This window comes from Cervus canadensis, chromosome 30 (assembly GCF_019320065.1).
Source record: "Cervus canadensis isolate Bull #8, Minnesota chromosome 30, ASM1932006v1, whole genome shotgun sequence".
Taxonomy (NCBI): Eukaryota; Metazoa; Chordata; class Mammalia; order Artiodactyla; family Cervidae; genus Cervus; species Cervus canadensis.
In genome coordinates, this window is record NC_057415.1 from 37,681,478 (window position 1) to 37,702,388 (window position 20,911).

The 20,911-nt window shown below is 45.6% G+C and overlaps 1 protein-coding gene across 4 annotated transcripts in view; it reads right to left on the reverse strand.

Annotated features, from left to right (window-relative positions):
- ASTN2 (astrotactin 2) overlaps positions 1-20,911 on the reverse strand; it is a 989,097-nt gene that overhangs the window by 170,834 nt on the left and 797,352 nt on the right. The window lies entirely within an intron of this gene.

Sequence of the window (20,911 nt, forward strand, 5' to 3'; positions counted from 1 at the left end):
ACTGCTCCATACCAAGCCTTTCCTCATACTCTCCCTTTGGTCTAAAATGCCCTGTCCCCGCTTATGTTTCCTTGCTAAAATCCAGGAAATGTTTTGTTCACCAGGATCCTATCACACTTGAGAGAGTCTATCTCTCTCTCCTCTCATTCAATTTTTGCACATTTCACATTCCCTTGCAATTTGCTTGTTTATGTGCACTTCTTGCATATCAGGCTGGGAACTCTTCCAGGCCAAGGTAATATATTTGATTCACCTCTCTCTCTCCCCAGCTGCAAGCAAAGAAGTCAACACATCATAGGGCCCCAAAAATATGTGTTAAATTCCATAGATATAGGTAATAGGATGCTCGGCCAAAGAATGAACTTGTATATTTGGCTGTTTTTCTTTTTCCAGCAAAAGAGATGACAGCAATTCAATTGATCACCTTAAAAAGACTAAGTTTCCCTGGAGTCACTGAAAAGAGGGTTGGGGTGGGTTTGCTGGTAGAATACCTTTTGGAGACATTTGGGATTACTGCTTGGAGGAGAGTAGGTGGATACCTGTTTGCCCTGGAAGTACTCAGATCTAAAATAAGATGCTCATAGGGCCCAAGAGAAAGATGGGAGGAAATGGGGTGGTTGGCATTCTAGTTTTGCAGGGAGACTAGTACCTGAGCCCATGCTGGCCATGTTTGATTTGTCAGGAGGCACTAGGATGGATAAGCATGGGAAGGTTGAGGAGGGCATCAGAGCAGGGCTTGTGCGGAGACAGAAACAGTGTTTTAGAGCCTGGCCTGGACCTCTTGGGTAGGGTCTATCTGAGCCGCCTGCCATACAGTCATCTGCACACCCCCTAGACTGTCTACAGGAAATGTCGCTCAGTCATTGTGCTGGTGGTTACAGGACTTGGAAACCAGGGGCTGGAGACCAGAGGCTAGAGCCCCCATTCTTTGGGGAAAAAATAAGTAATGCTGGTATGTCCTGACAGTGAGGAGAGGAACTGGTCATCTTGTTACCAATCAATGGCTGCATACTTAAAACAGATGTGTGAGAACAGGTTTGGGAAGAGAAGTGGTTAATGTTAGTTGACTTTAGTCTCTTATTCCCAAACAGAGTAGGAAGGCAGTTGTGGTGACTTTAAAACATGACCCTAAATATCTTTGACAGTTTCCTCATCACGAAGTGGGATCCAGGTTCTCTCCCCTTGAGTCTGGGCTCTACAATTGCTTTACCAAACCAAATACTGTTGCTTCAACTTCTGGGCTCAGGTTTTAAGAAACTGGCAGCTTCCACATCATGTCTTTTGGAATGCTCACTCTTAGAGTCCAACCACCATGCTGTGAGGAAGCCCAGACCACATGGAGAGGCCACAAGTAGGTATTGTACCCAGTAGACCCAGCTGAGGTCCCAGCCAATAGCCGGGGTCATCTGCCAGATGGGTGAGCCTCAGAGACCCGCTGACTGCAGCCACAAGAGGGAACCAAGTCAGAACTGCCCAGCAAGGACTTCCCTGGTGGGTACAGTGGATAAGGACCCGCCTGCTGATACAGGGGACGCAGGCTCAATCCCTGGTCCAGGAAGATTCCCCATACTGTGGAGCAACTAAAGCCTGTGAGCCACAAGTACTGAGCCCGCACGCTGTAACTGCTGGGCCCGTGTGCCTAGAGCCTGTGCTCCACAGCAAGAGAAGCCACTGCAATGAGAAGTCCGTGCACCACAATGAAGAGTAGCCCCCGCTTGCCGCAATAAGAGAAAGCACACGTGCAGCAATGAAGACTAATGCAACAAAAAAAAATCACAGCTGCCCAGCTCATCCCAGTCACCCCCAGAACCATTAGAGACAATAATAAAATGATCATCATTTTAAGCTGCCAATTTGGGGGATTGCGCAGGAATAAATAACTGAACAGCAGGTAATTCACTTCTGAATAATCCTGAAGGGTTACTGAGAAGAGTCAGAACCAGGGAGCAGCTGAGCAAAGGGAAGTAGAAAGAAACTATGTACTGATCCCCGGAGTAGAGAGCCCTGAAGTGCAGACACGCACACACACTGCCACAGATCCCCGGCACTCCAGACCTGAAAGCGTCCTGAGAGGTGGACTGGCCTTCACAGCTGCGCAGACGAGGTGGCCCCAAAGGAAAAGTGACTTGTCCAAGTTTACACCACACACATCTGGCAGAAAACAAACTAAGGTTTTTATACCAACTCACATTCGCTATACGAGGCTGCCAACCCTTGGAACTAGGCTCAAGCCACTAATTTCTTAGGCTGTTAGAAAGGAAACAAACAAAATAATAGCAACATTTACTGAGAGTGTGGTAAGCACTTTAATATACATCATCTCATTCAATCCTGTCCATAGCCTTATGAGGCATGTTCTACCGTCACTATCCCCATTTTATAGACGAGGAAACAGGTTGGAAGGGTGAAATAGCCTATTCAAAGTCATCCAGCTAAAAAGGGTAGAACAAGGATTTGAACTCAGGTCCTCTGATGCTACCATCATGAACAATATTCTTACTCACTAGAGGATATTAGTAATACCACTTAACATTTATTGCATGCGTATGTGTGTGTTCAGTCGCTCAGTCACTCATGTCTGACTCTTTGCTTACTACAAGCCAAACAGTGTTCTAAATGCTTTACATGGATTATTTCTCACAATAACCCTAAGTACTTTAGATGCATTAACTCATTTAATTCTCCCAACAACCTGAGACCTGAGAGGGAGGCATGATTATTATGTTCCATTTTACATTTATGCCCAAAATCCCGGGGCTAGTAAGTGGTGTGGTCAGGATTTGAAGCCAGGAAGTCTGGCTCTAGAGCTGGTGCTCTGAAATGCAAAGCCTCCAAACACATAATCTGATGGAGACAATCCATTTTTTAAAAAATGCTAAGTTCCTGATTCCGTTTAACATATCCTGAGATTTTTCACTGCACCTATGGGAATGGGCCAATGAAAACGCAATCGATAACTGTCACCTACATTTTAAGTCACACGTGAGCAATTTCATATAGTTCAATGTAACAGAAGCCAGAGGAGTGAATAGTCTCACAGGAAGAGGCCATAGAGCATGAGTGATCCAGATAGGAGAATCCCAGGGAACTCTAATATTTTCTGCCTAACTTGCTGTGTGACCTCAGCAAGTCACTCACCCTCTCTGGGCCTTATTGTCACCTGTATTTGCTTCAACTTGGACATACATCCCAGGACACGACTGTTCTGATCATTATCTGATCTGTGTTCTGGATAAAGTCATTCACAATCCTGCAACCCCCTTTAAAACTTCCCAGCCTAGACCAACTACCCAGGATCCCTTAAAAGTTCATGGCAGTAGGCAAAACCAAGGAGGCAGCAAAAGGCTCAGTGGCTGGCAGGGGTGAGGGGGAAGGGAAGAAGGAATGGGGGAGTACAGCAGATTTTAGGGCAGTCACCCTATTCTGGAGGATACTATTACAGTGAATACGTGTCATCGTGTATTTGTCAGGACTCAGAAGGCACGCCAAGAGTGGATCTCCATGTAAACTGTGGGCTTCGGGTGTTAATGGTGGGTCAGTGCCAGCTCATGATTGTAACACGCACACGACTGTGGTGGGGTATGTCCGTGGTGGGGAAGACTCTGCATGCGGGAAAATCAGGGAGTATACAGCGACTCTCTGCACTCTACACCGGCGGTCTTCCTGGGAACGTATATCTGCTCTAAGAAATACAGCCGACCGCAAAACTCCGGCAGTTAGCATCCTCTCTGTATAAGACAGCCCAGATGCTGAGCATGCCATTCATGGTCTTCAAGGAAGGGGAGGAGGGGGATAAAGAAGACAGACGCCTATTACGCTCTTCTTTACTCTAGGTCTGCTGCTGGGGCTCTGTCAGCTCCTGTAAGGCTCCTAGCAACCTGTGGATACGTCAGTTCTTCCTGTCCCGTCATCCTTACAGATGAGCACGCGCAGGGCCAGAGAAGACACCCAAGCCCAGGTCCCCAAGACTGAATACGGCGGGGCAGAGGCTCTGTAACTCTGAATCCCAGGCTTTTTCCCTGGATCTCCCTTACCCCACCCCCCAGTCTCAGCCTCTGAGTCAGAGCCCCCCCATTCACAAGACCACACAGCGAAGGCATGCTAATGGGCAAGGACCCGTTTCCTGTATGAGAACCCGTGTAGCTCGATCTATGGCTCCATAAATCACAGGAACGACGCCTAATTTCCCCTGTCAGGATAAACTGCGCTTTCCAAGCCACTCTCGCCTGAAGGATGAGAGCCCGACAGAAGAGCTTGCTAATCTGGGCGGCACAGGGAAGACATTGAGAGGTGGCCAAGCCCCTTCTGGCCACACGTGCCTCTGCTAAATGAAAAAATATTAGAGGAATAAACGTACAACCCACTGAGATGCTCCTGCATGGGCCTCTGTCAGCGGCCTGTTTCCCAAGATGTACAGAGAAGAGATGATAGGATTATATGATCCTCAGGCAAACAGCTATTTTTCTTGTCAGCTCACTCTATATTTTAGCTCTCATCCTTCTCAGGGAGAAGATGAAGTGCGGGGTTTTAAAGCATTAAAAGTAACAGTGAGCATTGTTGAGCAATACTATCTGCCAGACACAGCGCTCAGTGTTTGGCGTGAGGAGCGATTTCATTTGCACAGCAGGGCCGTGAGCCGGGTACTCCCACCACTCCCATTGTACAGAGGATGAGACTGAGGCCCGGGGACTCCGTGTCCCTTGCCTGTGTCACACAGCCAGTATTTGGCAGAGCACAATTCACACTGGTGCTGGTGGTTTAATGACTAAAGCGTGTCCAACTCTTGCAATCCCACCGACCACAGCCCACCAGGCTCCTCTGCCCATGGAGTTCTCCAGGCAAGAAGACTGGAGTGGGTAGCCATTTCCTTCTCCAGATCTTCCCAACCCGGGGATCGAACCCAAGTCTCCCGCATTGCCGGCAGATTCTTAACCAACTGAGCTACGAGGGAAGCCCAAAATTCATGCTTAGGTGCGTCAAATTCCAAAGTCTAAATGTTTCACCACTGGGAGCTAATTTAATCCTGCGAGCTCAGTCCTTGAGTTACACGAGAAATCACCATAGCATTATGACAACTTCTCCATTCTTTCTTTAGGCAGTTTCAGCTGGGTTTCTGCTTCTTACCAGTAAAAGAGCTATGAACGCAACAGGTATAAATATTCTGTGTCGCTGTGTCCAAACAGTGTTATGGGAAGCGTGGGTCTGTTTTTCATCCCCTCTCTCTCACTTATCTTGTAAAATTCTTTCATCATTCATTTATTAAAAAGTTCTATTCATGAAAAAGCAAAAAAAAAAAAATTGAAAACATTAAAAGTAAATACTCTGTGTCTTAGCCTGGCACCCAGGGCCTTTCACACAGTGATACTGTGCAATCTCTTCAACATCACATCCTATTACTGCAGTTCTCCCCAGCCCTACATACCATCTCTGGGAGCCACCTGTCACGAACCAGACAGGCAACAGACTCTGATGCCACTGGGCCTTTGCTCATGGCTTCCCTCAGCCTATAATACCTTTCCTCCATTCTACCTTTAAACAAAGCATACTCGTTAGTTAAGACCCACTACAGCGGCAATCTTCTCTGAAAACTCTCTTCTGATTTCCCAACAGAACTCAAGGCCTCCATGGCAGCTTGGACGGCACATCTGTTGATGAACTACAGAATTTTATCTATTTGCATGCCTGTTCTCCCCACTGAACTGTGAGTTCGTTGCCTTATTTTCTCATAAGCTCCTTGCACAAGGCCTGGCCCAAAGAAGGTACTCCATAAATGTCTGTGATGGGAATAAGCGTTGCATGAATGACTGGTGAATGCTGAGGACTGGAATACTGGGAGCTCTTCTCACATCTAATCTGTGTTATCCTTGTAGACCTGCTCAGTCATCAGGGCCATAGATGGTGCTCACAGCGTTCCAAACTATCTCCAGACCATTTGTCCCTCCTGTCACTGAGCTGATAGCAATCGTGAAAGTGATGAATAGCAGGCCAATTATGAGCAAAAGGAAATGTCAGCTATAACTCCTGGAAGAAGACGCAGCCATATCAGTAGCCTCATCCATCTAGCCATGAGTCATCTTCCCAAGGCATCTTGCCCTGTGACCTTGAACTGCCAAGGACTTCTCAGTCCCACACAGATCCGAGTTCTCTAGCGGACTGCTCCTCCTCTCAGCCTGTCTCCTCCAAGGCGTTGCTCCTGGCCCGCTCCGTCCTGGAAGGGGAAACCTGGATGGAACTCACACGCTTTTCCTAAGGGAAGCCTTTCGCCAACGATCCCAGCCACACCCAACAGGCCAGACCTGCCTCCCTGGGCCTGCTGTCCTTTGACAGATAGCAACTCCTCTCCCCTCTGGTGAGGACATCTGGAGCTGGGAGGCGGGTGGGAAGGTTTTGAGAGGGGGATTTGTCCGAGACTGTGGCATTCCTGCTGCTACACGCGAGCTTCAGCTCGTGGTGAGCTCCTGAGTAAAGGACTGTGCAGTTTCCCTTCTGCGGTCCCTGGTGACCTCACTTTTCCAGTACGCCCATCTTCCCTCGGGAGGCGTCTGAGAAAGGAGCCTCCCCAGCAGCTGGGGCCCCCGTGGTCGGGCCTGTGGGTGGGGGCAGGGAGAGAAAGGTCAGGGGGTAGGAGGGGCCGTGCTTCATCTAGACCCACACTGACTTTATCTTTGCCTTGGAGAGGGCGCCTTGGAAATCTGGCTAAGGAAATTATGAAAAGGGAGATTTCTACCAGGTTCACTGGAGCCATATTTCCACCCTGATAAGTTGGACTCCGAGAAGCCTTGATCCCTTAGTCCAGCAAAGCACGCTATGTATGCTGGAGAAGCAGCAGAGCATGGAGGATAAGAGTATGATCTTTGGAATCAGATCCCTGGGATCAAGTCTTGGTGTCATCACGGAGCAAACTCAATAGACGTGGCTTCACTTCTCTATGCTTCATTCCCACATGTGTAAAATGGGGATGTATGGATACCTACACCTCAATAAAGAGTGGCATAAAAATCCTTTATAAAGTGCCTAAAATAATGCCAGAACCACCTACATGTCCACACATATATTTGATAATTACAGAGTACTGACAAAGCTCTAAACTTGGATATTCTCCAAATGGAAGCAAGACAATTATGATGAATTATTATTGCTTATTAGGAACGTAGTACCATTGCTATTTATAACTATTTACAGGCAACAGTGATTCTAGGCACATCCATGCTCAGAATTATTTTTATTCTTTTTAGTATTTTTCCAATGGAGAAAAACATGTCATCAGAACCAACTATCAGAGACAGTAAGATGACCTCTGCCTTTGGGAAAGCAGGCCTATCCTAGTCTCTGTGAACTGGCTACCCTTTTAGTTTTTTGATCAGCAGAAGCCGGAGGGTAAGGTGATTATAGTTACTCTGCACCTACTCTGTGCTAGATGCTGTATCAGAAGCAAGGGTTGAAGGAGGAGAGAGGAGAAGGAAAAAACAATGAGAAAGGGGATAAAGAGGAAGAAGACAAAGGAAGGGGGATAAGATGCAATTAATACGGATCAAGTTTCTAATCACACTAGGCACCACTAAGTGCTCTGCATATATTATCATATTCAACCTAACAACAGTTCTGTGAGTTACATACTGTTACCCTCCTCATTGAGATTCTCAGCAATGATTAAGTTACAGCTCCCTAGTATGCAGTAAAAGAAGAACGTAAGCCTAGGTCATCTGATTCTTATACTGCCCATATTCACACATGTCACCCAATATAACATCCAGAACCAGTCTAGGCAGCAAATGTTATCATTCCCATCTGACTGAAGAGAAAATGAAATTCAGGTAGGCTAAGTTACCTTTTCACTAACATGCAACGTGCATATGTGTTAGTTGCTCAGTTCTGTCCGATTCTTTGTGACCCATGGACTGTAGCCTACCTGGCTCCTCTGTCCAAGGGATTCTCCAGGCAAGAATATTGGAGTGGGTACCCATTTGCTTCTCCAGAAGATCTTCCCAACTCAGGGGTTGAACCCAGGTCTCCTCCACTGCAGGTGGATTCTTTACGGTTTGAGCTACCAGGGAAGCCCTTTAAAAGTGTCCATGGAATTGGCAACATCCAACAGGTAAGCATAAAATATGGAATTCAAATCTAGATCTGATGAACTCCAAACCATGGGGAAACAACTCACTAAAACACCTAAAATTTCAAAATCTCACTAAAAAGTCTTTACTTTGAATGTTACATTAATGCCGTCCTGAAAATAAAAAAAGCAATTATCTATATAGATAAATACAAGTATAGATCTATACCTATGCAATATAACTACCTTAGACACATACCCTTAATCCCTGTTTCCTCCAGTTCCACTCAAAACGGGACCTGCACACTTGAGAAACGGCAGTGGCGAGGCACCAGGGGAGGACGGACAGCCTCACTAGTGCGTGAGCACCCACCGTTGGGCAACCACCGTGCTTCCCCTTCCTGGCATTCCCTCTGAGTTTCCGAAGGGAAGCCATGATTTCCGGAAAGGATTCAGGTTGGGCAATCTAAAGCTAAAGGAACCCAGCCCAAGCTCTTTTAAGAATGAATCAATGTTTCTAAAACAATGTTGAGATGAGGGTGTTGGAGTGAGTAAACGGACACCAATGTCAAGTAGATGGTGTAACCAAAGTCAACTTCCAAAGGGCTGAGAAGTGACTGAAAGGTTAAGAACAGAACAGTCTGTTTTGTCATCAAGAAAGGCGAGGAAAAAGATAGTGACAAGAGGTGACTCGAGATTCCAAGAAAGGCCACTGATGACAGAACAGGCCTGCCCATGTCCAAGAAACAGAGAAAGGATCCCAAAGATGCAGTCGTCTCTGCAGCTTGCTTGTTGAGACCACAGCCTATGGGACCACACAGACACAACTTTAAGATTCTGGTTCCGTAACTACTGGCTGTGTGACACTGATAAGAGATGTTCCCTCTGAGCCCCTGTTTCCTTTAATGAGCCAAAAATTATGTTTTGAATACTATGAGCATGACAGGAAAGATAGAAGCTATTGCGACTCAGGGCAGAGCCAAAAGTCTGGAAGCAAGAAACTTGGATGCTATCCTTAATTCTGCAGGCAAGCAAAGCAGTCTGTGTGTGTTCTAAGTTCTTCCTTCATAACACACACATCAAGAAGGATATAGGCATACTGGAGGTCTTTCAGAGGCGAACGCTCAGAATGGCTAGGGTAAGACTTGAGTCTGACATGAGAAGCAGACTCAAGTGATGAAAAGCAATCGAGGGAACTGGGGATGACGACCAGAAGAGAAGCCCAACAGAGTCCAAAGACATCATCAAACACCTGAGACACTGTCGCTTCGAGCCAGGACAGAGGATAGACTTTTATTGAGCTGCTTCCTAGGAGCCAGACATTGCTGCTAAGCATCTTACATGGATCATTTCAGTTAATCGGTGAAACAACTCTATATGGTAGACATTATTAATCCCATTTTCCTCATGAGGGAAAAAAAAAGAAGCAGTTTGAAAACTTAAGTAATGTGTTCAAAGGCATAGAGAAATTCTGTAGCAAAGCTGGTATTTGAATCTTTATCTCCCTGATTCTAAAACATATGTTCGGTCTGCTAAGTCAAGAGATAAGTCTGTCTTGGTACAGTGCTGATAGATGGGGCTGGAAACAACAGAGACAAGGCGTGTACAAGGAAATATTTTGACTGGATATAAAGAAGGATGCCCCAGCAGTGAGAGATTAGGCTGCTTAGGGCTCCCTGATCCCCCAAGTTCTTCCTGGGAGTACCCAACAGAGGCTCCAACAGGAGATGGGAGAAAAGAATCAAGTCACAGACCGGGGCTGGACTAGATGCCTGTAGAATCTCTTCCACTTCTGAGTGTGTCTGCTCTTTCATCCTCACGGGCACTGTTTTGATCATAACATATAACGATAAAACACGGAGGAGGACAGAAACAGGGAAAGAACAGGAAGGTAGGGGAAGTAAGACAAGTCAGAGCTTGTCTATACTCAGCACTTACTAAGCACCAGGTGTAAGGCTAAGCACGTTAGATGCCCATCTCGTTTAATATAATAACCTCAGAAATTATTCATCATTATTATTAACCTGACATCACAGCTGAGGTAACTAAGGCTCACAATCCCTTGCCAAAAGTCACACAAAAGAAAGAGAAGAGTCAGTACTTGGTGCCAGAAATGACCGGCATCAAAGACAAACATCAAGCTATTTCATTACATCACTGTGGCCTACAATTCTACCAATACTACTTGTGGTGGATTGCAAAAAAAATCAAGCCTGGTTGAGCCTCTACACCTAACTACTAAATTACAAGAAAGGGAGGGACAGAAAATGAAAGTGAAAGTCACTCAGCGTGTCCTACTCTTTGCAACTCCATGGACTATACAGTCTATGGAATTCTCCAGGTCAGAATACTAGAGTGGGTAGAGGAACATGCTAAATAATACCATGAAGCTGCAATGAGCAAAATCCGCATTTTCCTCAATAAAATATCACAAGGAATAAAAAGAGTTGTAGGAAGAAGCCGATAGACTAAAAGAGATTTAATTATCAGCCAGTCGTAACGTTTGGATCTTACTTGGATCTCAGTTTGAACGAACTGATACTGAAAATATAAGAAAATCTGGTTAAAAATGAAAAATGACTATATATTTGATGGTGTAGAAGAACTGTTAGCTTGGAAAGCAAGGCGACAATACTGATATTTTTGAGTCCTTATATTTTAGAAATATGAACGTTGACATTTATATATCAAATTCTATTGTGTTTGAGGTGAGAGAGCCGGTGACGCAGGGTTGGAATAAGCCGATTATTACTGAACTTTAAAGATGACAGATGCAGAGATTCACGATACTAGTCACTTAATCTTCGTGTATGTTATAATTCTCTAAACTAAAATGGTTTGGAGTTTGGTAGCAGAATATCCAGGAATTTGGCAATGCCCTTCCCACCTCCATTGGAAAATGTGGAGATGAATCTAAAATGGAAAGGAAACACGTAGTCCAAGAAGACACTAATTCCTTGGGCGTTTCCCCTCCTCCCAGGACGTAACCTTATGGCTAGGACCCTTCTGCTCAGAAACACAAGGAATGACGGGACTCTGGTGGCCAGATCACGCGCCTGTGTGATGTTACAAACTCACGCTGCTTTCAACTGCACCTGCCTGATGAAGGGGGAAGCACATCTGGAATGACTATTTTTTCCTTCTAAGATTAGAGAGAAATGGACAGAAAGAGTTGAATTGCTGGTGAATTCTCTCTGTGCCCTCATGACGGAAGTTGCCTAACAACCCAAGAAGAACCCCCTGTTCACAGGGATAAACTCCAGCAGGGATGGGACCTCAACTTGCTCCATTTCTGGAAGCCCAGCACATCCCTGGCAGCTGTGGGTGACACCCTCAGATAAACGAGGACTGTGTGATGGATGAGTGGTGGTGGGACAGCTGGAAAAGGGGTTCCAGCCCCAGCTCTGCCAGTCCTGGGGGCTTCAGAGGGCGGTACCCACTCTCTGTAAGCCTCAGTTTTCTTACCTGTAAAATGAAGATAAACATTGCTACCTTTATAGAACTATTGCAAGAATTAAGGGACTTAGTACATGTGAAAGCACCACTGAAGCATGTCAATGCAAGTTGGTCATTTATTTTTTTTACACATTCACTTATTTATTCTCATTATGTATATATTTATTGAACTTTAGTATGAGTCAGATGCTATAGCAGAAGCTACTGGTGCAATGTTAAGCAAAAGTTTGTCTAGACCCTGGTCTTGTGGAATTTATCTCCTACTGTATAGGAAAATATTTTGACTCAAGATCAGAATGGTTAATTACAGAAATCAGGGAAACAGAATGCTTAGGAGTCCCTGAGCAAGCTGTTGCTGGGAATGCTCAAATACAGGCACTGTGACATCTGTGAGATGTGGTTTACCTGCTCTTCCCTCTGCAGGGGCACTGCTGTCCTCATAAAATAATAAAATGCAGAGGGGAGACATTAGTCAAATAATTAGAAAACATGCGTAAGAGCATAGTTAGAAACTATGATAACTGTTATGAAAGATAAAAAAGATTCAAGAAAGTAAGTAAACAAATAGACACACAGGGGATCTTATCATATCTAGAAGCCTCAGCAATATGGTGGGTGAAGAGCAATTAACTCAGTGGAAAGAAGAACGCAGCAGGGGGTAAAACAAACTCCAAGTAGAGGAAACAGCATGTGCAGAAGCCACAGAAATGGAAGGATCACTGACTTGAGCCCAGAAGGAAGAGGGGTACAGGAAAAAAGGAGGTGTAGGAAGTTAGAGGGGCCAGTCCGAGCAGCCCCTTGTTGGCCACAGTAAGCACTGTGGTCTGGATCCTGAGAGCACCTGGAAGCCAGTTAAGGGTTTTCACTGGAAAAGTGATGGAACTTAACTTTGAAACTATCAGTCAGGCTACGAGGAAGAAAATAAATTAGAGGGGCCAAGGGTCATGGTTAGTCAACTATCACAACCATCTATTCAAGACTTGGACCAACGTGGGTTAAGACTGGTCATCTTTGAGGAATTCCTAAGAAGAAAAATCTACAGGATTTGTTAACGAGCTGTAGTTTGAGCACAGAAGGAAGGACAAAGAATCATCAAGGATGTCTCACTGGTTTCCAGACTGCAAGAACCGAAGGGAAATCAAAAGATGCCTACCAAAAGAAAGGCAGAGTCATTTATGGCAAAAACGGTATCTGCAACAGTTACCAGTGAGGAGGAGCCACTCTATTTCCACTGGATGGGGGGAGTCGGTTCTTGAGTGAACGGGGCTGAATCAGTGTTGACAGAAGAGGTAATCTATTCTTTCAAATATCTTGGACGCTGAGTGAAAGAAATGAAGACATAGTAGCAGGAGGAGGCAATGTTAGGCAATGGATAGTGTCCTTAGTAGGCATTAGACTTCGTATTTTACGCTTCATTAAAGTGTACAAGGGGAGTAGCTAAGAGAGTCTAGCAAAATGAGAAAAAGGAGAAGTGCTCAGATCAAACCTCGGCTGCACCAGTTCTTATTTACAGTACTGTGGGACAAGTGATCTAACTGCTATGCCTCAGTTTTCCCAAGGGGGAAAGAAAGATAGTAACATTCCTCAACGTGTGGGGTTGATGAGAGGGTTCAGTGAAGGGAGTACATGAAGTGTTTGAGCAGAGCCCCTTGCACAGTTGAAGTGCTCAGTAAATGGTTGTACTTAAACATACCAGGAAGAGGCATTCTTCAATTCTCCTGTTTTCCTACATTTGCTAACTGAATTCAATGTCCCATGAGGTGGGGGGGATCAGCTCTACACACTCTGACACGTAAAAATGCTTGCATTTGCTAAGTCTGTATGTCGTGCATATTTACAGAATCTTGTCGTTTTCTGGTCTCATGAAATAGCTATGTTTTCCAGTTTTGCAAGGAGGCAAGCCAAGCATTAAGTTCCTCTTTTGTAATTGACCATGAGCGTGTTGAGTAATATGTGGATTATATCCCCCTCTTCTCTTTGATCTTCCTTCTTGCCAAGAACTGCCTGACAGCCTGGTTCCTGGCCAGTTCACCTCCTTATAATGCACCGATGGAGAGGAAGTGGCCTCAATCGCAGAGGAGATTTACTCCAGATTAGAAGTACTTGACTTTCTTAATCCCTAAGCAAGGAATTCCCTGAAGAATCTCAGAATGAGAACGCCACAGGAACCATGGTTTGGAGTGGTGGTTCTCAAGTTTGGCATGGAGCAGAATCACCCGGGAAGCTTGTAAAAATGAGAATTCTCCAGCCCCACTCCTCTAGAGAAACAAAATCTGGAAGAGGAAGCCAGGAATCTGCATGAAAAAACAAAACAAAAAAAACGCTTCCCCCATCTTCAATCTAAGTGACCCTGATTGACTTTGTGATATTCTGAGAGCCAAGTCTCCACACTCCACTAGGCACTCCTGACCTCTTATTCTGATTTATTTTCCCTTCTCTTTGCCTTTTAATATACTAGATTATTTACTATTCTGATGGTTTATGTCTCCCACATACACTCCAGGAGAAATTTAAGTCTCCAAATGGTTGTCATATGTGCCTGTTTTGATCCATAATGTATCCCAAAAGCCCAGAACAGTGCCTGGCCTGTAAGAGACCCTTAATAAATATTTGTTAAAATCATTTGAACTGAATCGCCATCCTCTCAGACATCCCATGTGCAGACTTCCACTGTGGACACCCCAACGAACTGGTCCTCTTATCATGGTGTTCTGCAACATTTGAGTCAAAAATATTTAGGAGCTTTGCTGATGCCATATACCTTTTCCCCAGGGGGGTAAAAAAAAATACAGTAATATATAACTCTGCACAAACTTTCTGAGGATGGAGATCCGATAACCATTTAAGATCAGTGATCTGCAGACCCCAAATTAATAAACCTGAACACAATACCAGTCCTGGCCCCTGCAATTCAACCTTTAACTGTTGTTGATGTAGTTATTATCCTAAATTTCACATCCAGCTAGGTCTTTCCCTTGACCCCAAATCTTGATGATTTCTGTATAGTTCACATGGTACCCAAATCCCTCAGCCCAGAATTCAAAGTTTCCACAAGCCAGTCTTCTGCACATCACTTCTCCAGTTTTATCGCTCCCCAACTGTAAGAATGGTTGGCTAAACACATACATTTTTGGACACAGACTTCCTGGGTCAGAGTCACTAGCTATGTTGCTGCTGCTGCTAAGTCGCTTCAGTCGTGTCCGACTCTGTGCGACCCCATAGACGGCAGCCCACCAGGCTCCCCCATTCCTGGGATTCTCCAGGCAAGAACACTGGAGTGGGTTGCCATTTCCTTCTCCAATGCATGAAAGTGAAAAGCGAAAGTGAAGTCGCTCAGTCGTGTCCGACTCTTAGCGATCTGATGGACTATAGCCTACCAGGCTCCTCTGTCCATGGGATTTTCCAGGCAAGAGTACTGGAGTGGGGTGCCATTGCCTTCTCCAACTAGCTATGTTATGTTAGATAAATAAGTCCTCAGATATTTTTAAATTTGTGTAACAGGCACACTAGTGCACACTTCAAATGTACCAAAGGAAGAGAGAACACGTATGAATACACATGAAGCACTTTTTAAATGCCAGGCATGGAGTTGGCACTCAATACATGCTGGGATTTACTCTTCTATGTGTTTGGCACATAGCATCGGACATAACTTTCTTTCCTCTTCTTTTCCAATATACCTTAGTCTAGACTAGGGTTTGTCAAATTTTTTGCAAAGGACTAGAGTGAATATTTTTGGCCTGGTGTGTCCCACCGTCTCCTGGGGTGACTGCTCAACAGAGCCGTCGTATCTGGGAAGCAGACATAGATGATATGTGGAGAGGAGTGTGGCTATGTTTCACAAACTGTCTTTATAAAAACACATGGCCTCCTGGATTTCACCCATGGATCAGAATTTTCCAGCTCTGGCCCAGATGAGCTTCAGAATCTCAGAGACTCAGATCCAAGTTTCTCTGAGCCTCAGTCTCCTCATTTATTAAATTGGGATGATGAGAATATTTCCCTCAGAAGTTCTTGGATGACTGAATGAGATAAAACACACAAAGCCCGTGGTAGAGTTTTCGGCATATGATCTAAATACATCGGGTACATAGGACTATCTCCATCATCAACAGACTAGTCTCAAACTATATCCACCAACTGCCCACATCCATCTTCCCTGCAGCAAGAACCTCTTCCAGATTTACCCGCTCCAGGGATTCTTCCTCCCTCTTTGCTAACACTGTTGGAATGTCTGTTGTATTGTTTGAAAGTAAATCATGCATTAGTGTAGCATATGCAAGCGATTACAGTTACTTATGTGATGTGGCTCTTCTGCCTCATCCCCTAGACTGTGAGCTCCTTGAAGGCACAGTCTGGGTCCTATTTCCCCTTGTATTAGCTCTCCTAGCACAGTATCTACAGACACCCAGCGCGAGGTGCTGGCAGCAGTGACAATGCTGGCTATGTTAATGGGAGTGGTCATCGCAGTGGGTATGGTTGTGGTAATAATGGTGGTGGGGGGGATCTTGGCTGTTAATTTCTTTTCAAAGAGCAGTCATTTGGAATTTTTCTTCTTGGTTTGAGCCAAGAAGTGTAAATTGAGCAAACAAGTCTTTCTGGCAGAGAGAAAGGATCTGCTAGAAGGTTAGAAAACCACAACAATACCAAAATTACACATGGCTCTTCCTAGGGCAGCATGGAAAAGAAAAAAAAATCACATTATTGTAATTCAGGGGACCCAAGCACTAGGGGAAAAAAAAATCATCCAGATATACAGAGTATTTTATAGTCTTCCAAACAGCAGCAAACATTCTCTTAATTTTTCTATATGATCTCTGCAGGGAAAGTTACCACCCATTTCATGGATGAGGACTCTTGAGTCTGAAACAAAAGACATCTCCGAAGTCAGAAGCCATGGCTGATGACTTTGAATTCAAAATTGGCTGTGTGCCCTACAGCAAGTCATTCCTGTGTCTAGGTCTGAGTTGTACTATTTGTAAAATAAAGAGAGCATGATTTTAATATCCATATCTACTCATAAATGCTGGGTCATTGGGATGGAGTACAAGATACCAGAATCTTTCTGTGCCCAATGTTAACTTAAGGAGTACAGCTGGTAATATCTTTGGGTGGAAAATAAGTTGCAGGTTACAAGGTGTCTCTTCCAACCTCAAAATATATCCCTTACTTTCAGGGGAGAATCTAGATCTGACCCTGGATCTGCCACAGGGGCCTGGGGATAAATTAGCCCATACTTTTCATCCTACAGATAAAGAGACCAGAAGAGCATGCCTGTCACTCAGTCCTGTCCGAATCTCTGTGACCTCATGGACTGTAGGCCACCAGGCTCGTCTGTCCATGGGCTTCTCCTGGCAAGAATACTGGGGTGGGTTTCCATTTACTCCTCCAGGGGATCCTCCCGACCCAGGGAGTGAACCCGGGTCTCCCACATGGCAGGCAGACTCCTTACTGACTGAGTCACCAGGGAAGAAAGAGAGACCCAAGCAGCAGAAGCATCCATGCCCAACAACATGGAACAATCCAGGAGTGAACTTGGTACCGACCGCAGGTATTCCAGTTCTCCCGTGCTTCCAAAGATTACTCCCAACCCCAAAACGGAAAGGGGTGGATTATGTAATGCCTCTTTCATAAGTGAGTGAGATGAAGGTTACCCAGACAATTAGTGGGCAAGACGGGACTCAAATCCACCTCGATCTGGCTCTTCCCCATGACCAACATGTTTTTCTCCCACATTTGGTCATGTCCCTAGCACTTTGGGTACTTGCAAAGTGATCGAGTATGACCTAGAGGAGGAGGTACCAAAGGAAGCATGAAAAAAGGAAGGGCTCAGTTTAGACAAACAGCATTTTTATCACAGAAAACATAAGCCCATGACACGTTACATTTGGAGCCTCTTCCTCTTTTTCACCCAAAGGCTAAGTTAGCAGTCACCCAAAGCCTTGTACATTTAAGCATTAGCTGTGCTTAGCTAAGCTCTGTGGCTTTGGGCTGTATAAGGGTCATTTAACAGGTGGAGGGGGAAGAATAATGTTATTAATCAAGCTCTCCATCATTAAGACTTTTTTCCCGCTTTGCTTTTTCAAAACCACATCATTAAGACTTTTTTTCCTGCTTTGCTTGTTCAAAACCACAAAGTGTAATGAAGGACTCCTTTCCAGCTGAGGAAGAAGGCATCACTCTTTCCCACACACTCCTGGAGATGGAGCAAAGGAGACCCCGACCACCAAAGGAGCTAGAGTCCAAGGGTCCCCAAGATTACCCAGAGTACACCCTGGCCCTGGTCCAGAGTCAGAGACCAGAACAGCCCCCACTAACCTCAGGCAAGTCACACCCCTTCTCTGACACTTCCTGATGGTGCCACGGGACTCGGGAGTTGGCTAAGGACCTCAAATGACTCAAGGAGACAGGTGTTCTCACATAGCAGGACGGTTCCATTCTGTTCTAGAAGGTCAACGGAAGGAAATCCTTTTACTTAGGTATAATTCCACCCATGGTGCCCTTTCTCTACAGTATGAGTTCCAGCGATATTTATAAAGTGAGAGAATACTCCTGAAATCCCTCCACTTGCATTTTGACCTTCTGGGTTAAACAATCATCTCTCTTGTACAAAATATGGATCCTGCTCTGAAGGCCACATCTCTAGCACTTTGGGCACTTGTAAAATGATTGAGTACTACCTAAAAGAGGAGGCACCAAAGGAAGCATGGGAAAAGGAAGGGGTCAGTTTAGGCAAATAGCATTTTTATCATAGAAAAGATAAGCCCATGACATGCTACATGCCAGGCACTGTGCACTCGTTACCCTCTGATCCCATGAGGTAGGGATCGCAAGACTCTAGGATGTACCCAGAGCTCCCCACCTGGACCTAGGGAGACGGGCCGCGTTTGCACATTCCTCAGGCCTCTGTAGGAGCTGCAGCTTCAATCTGGAATGCTCTCAGGTCTTCCTCTGCCAAACCCAGTCCTCCACTTTCACTTTATGCACCTGACCCTCAAGAAATTATCTGAACATCACTCGGCTGAGGACGTCAAGCCTTCTCTGACCCCACGTGGCCCTCGGTCACCCTCCGTGAACCCCCGGGCCTGGACCCCCTTGGGACTCAGCACAGTGCGTTCTCACTTATCTGGTGTGAGTGTTTCATATCTTCCTCCCCGAGTCTGTAAACTCCAAGAAGAGGAAGACCATGCCTGTTTGTGTCCACGTGTGTCCATCTGTCCTGCTCTTCAGGACAAACAGGCACTCAGAAAAACGGAAGGAATGCAAGAATTCCACGTGTGTCCATCTGTCCTGCTCTTCAGGACAGACAGGCACTCAGAAATACGGAAGGAATGCAAGAATGACTCCTGCTTCAAAGGCAGCAGGTGACCCGTAAGGAGAACAGTGACACCTAGCGACCGCCTGCCCACTCCTGGCCTTCTCTAGCTGAGAGCACGTGAATCGGCCTCAGGAAAACCAGTGTTCTAGAACTGGATATACAGACGATGCTGAGGGAAGCTAGCACAGCATCCAGATACAGAGGAGCCTGATTTCTAAGCAGAGAGTAAAGGGACCAGTGCCCATCTTGCTGCCACACGTGCTAAGGACACATCATAAAAGTCCTGTGATTAGCTAGCATCGAAGCACCCGCAAAGAGCAGCAAACATGGATAGTCAGAGCCTCTCTCGGCGGCCTTCCCAGGCGGTGCTCGTGGTAAAGAACCCGCCTGCCAATGCAGGAGACACAAGAGACACCGGTTTGGTCCCTGGGTTGGGAAGATCCCCTGGAGAAGGAAATGGCAACCTGCTCCAGGATTCTAGACTGGAAAATTCGCTGGGCAGAGGAGCCTGGTGGGCAACAGTCCATGGGCAGCCAAGAGCTAGACATAACTGAGCGCATAATCTTCGCTCTCCCTTGCCTTCCTAGAGCCTCTCTCACCAATCCCTGGAGAGTTCAGGCCTGCATGGCTAGCAATGTGTTGCTCCGCGTGTGTCCTCACTGATAAAACACTCCTTGGATGACCCTTCGTGTTAAGTGAAAGCTTCAAGAGCCTCCTCACGGGGCTCCCTGGCTCCACTCTTATATTTCCACAGTTGATTCTCACCCTGAAACCAGAGACATGGAGATGTGTAGGTAATTTGGCTTTTTTGACTTTTTTCTACTGTTGGTTTGGGGACCTCTGATGCAAAGTTAGATGATTTGAGGTGCGTGGTTCATGAGTCAAGCTCATCGCTGTACCATGCATGGTTAGGCTTTATGTATTCATCCGGTTAGCCTCAGCTACTTAGCTAATTTTAACATTTTAATAGTGAAAGTCGCTCAGTCATGTCCGACTCTTTGCGACCCCATGGACTGTAGCCCGCCAGGCTCCTCTGTCCGTGGAATTCTCCAGGCAAGAATACTGGAGTGGGTTGCCATTCCCTTCTCCAGGGGATATTCCTGACCGAGGGATCGAACCCAGGTCTCCTGCATTGCAAGCAGATTCTTTACCATCTGGGCCACCAGGGAAGCCCCAACACTTCAATAAACCCCCCACAAACCCAGCACCCAAAACATCAGCTAGAAATTTGGCTACTTTCATGTAACTAATGCTCCCTCATGCCATCACCCTGCCTACCCTGATTCAAGATCACCGTCATCCTAAATACTATGTTCATCATTTCCCTGATTCCTTTTTTAAACTGTCTATTGCATGCATATTTATTCTTAAAAGGTAGTATATTTGATGTGTGTGTTTCAACTAAAAATAGAGGGAAGGGTATCATGCTATGCAAAATATATCTTTGGGATTTCCTGTCTTCATTTAACATTATATTCATCCCTCTCCTATTAAGTATCATTACAGTTCATTGATCTTAGTTGTAGTACAGTGTTCCCTTCTATTCATAGTTCACACTTTAATTAACTGCTCTCCCATTGATAGTCATCTATGTAGTTTCCAGGGGACTCCTTCTGCTATACAAAGCTAATTCTATCAACCTCCTGCTAACCATGTATCTTCAGCAAGTCACTGCCCTCTAGATAGCATCCAAACTCCAGGACCTAGCTTACAATACCCGAAATAATCAGGTTCTTTCTGATCCCTCTGGCCTCACCTCTGCCCTCCCTTCATCTCTTGGTCTGAGTCATGGGGAATTTCTATAGGTCTTTGCACAGACCATGTTCTTTTCTGCCTCAGGTTATCCACCTGATATTCTCCTCACTTATTCTCATCTCCTCTCTGTTCTCTATGGAGCCCTGACCAGTCTCCAGTCACTGGCACTTAGCCCAATAGGATGCCTTGGGAGGGGCACATAATCCATAACATCCTATGGGACTTGTTCACTGGTCCACCAGATTGTCTTCTCTGGAGGCCCAGGACTGTCCAGAAGTTGCTGCAGAGGAAAGACTGGGGACCAAATAGAGAGGCTTTATCTACCTCCT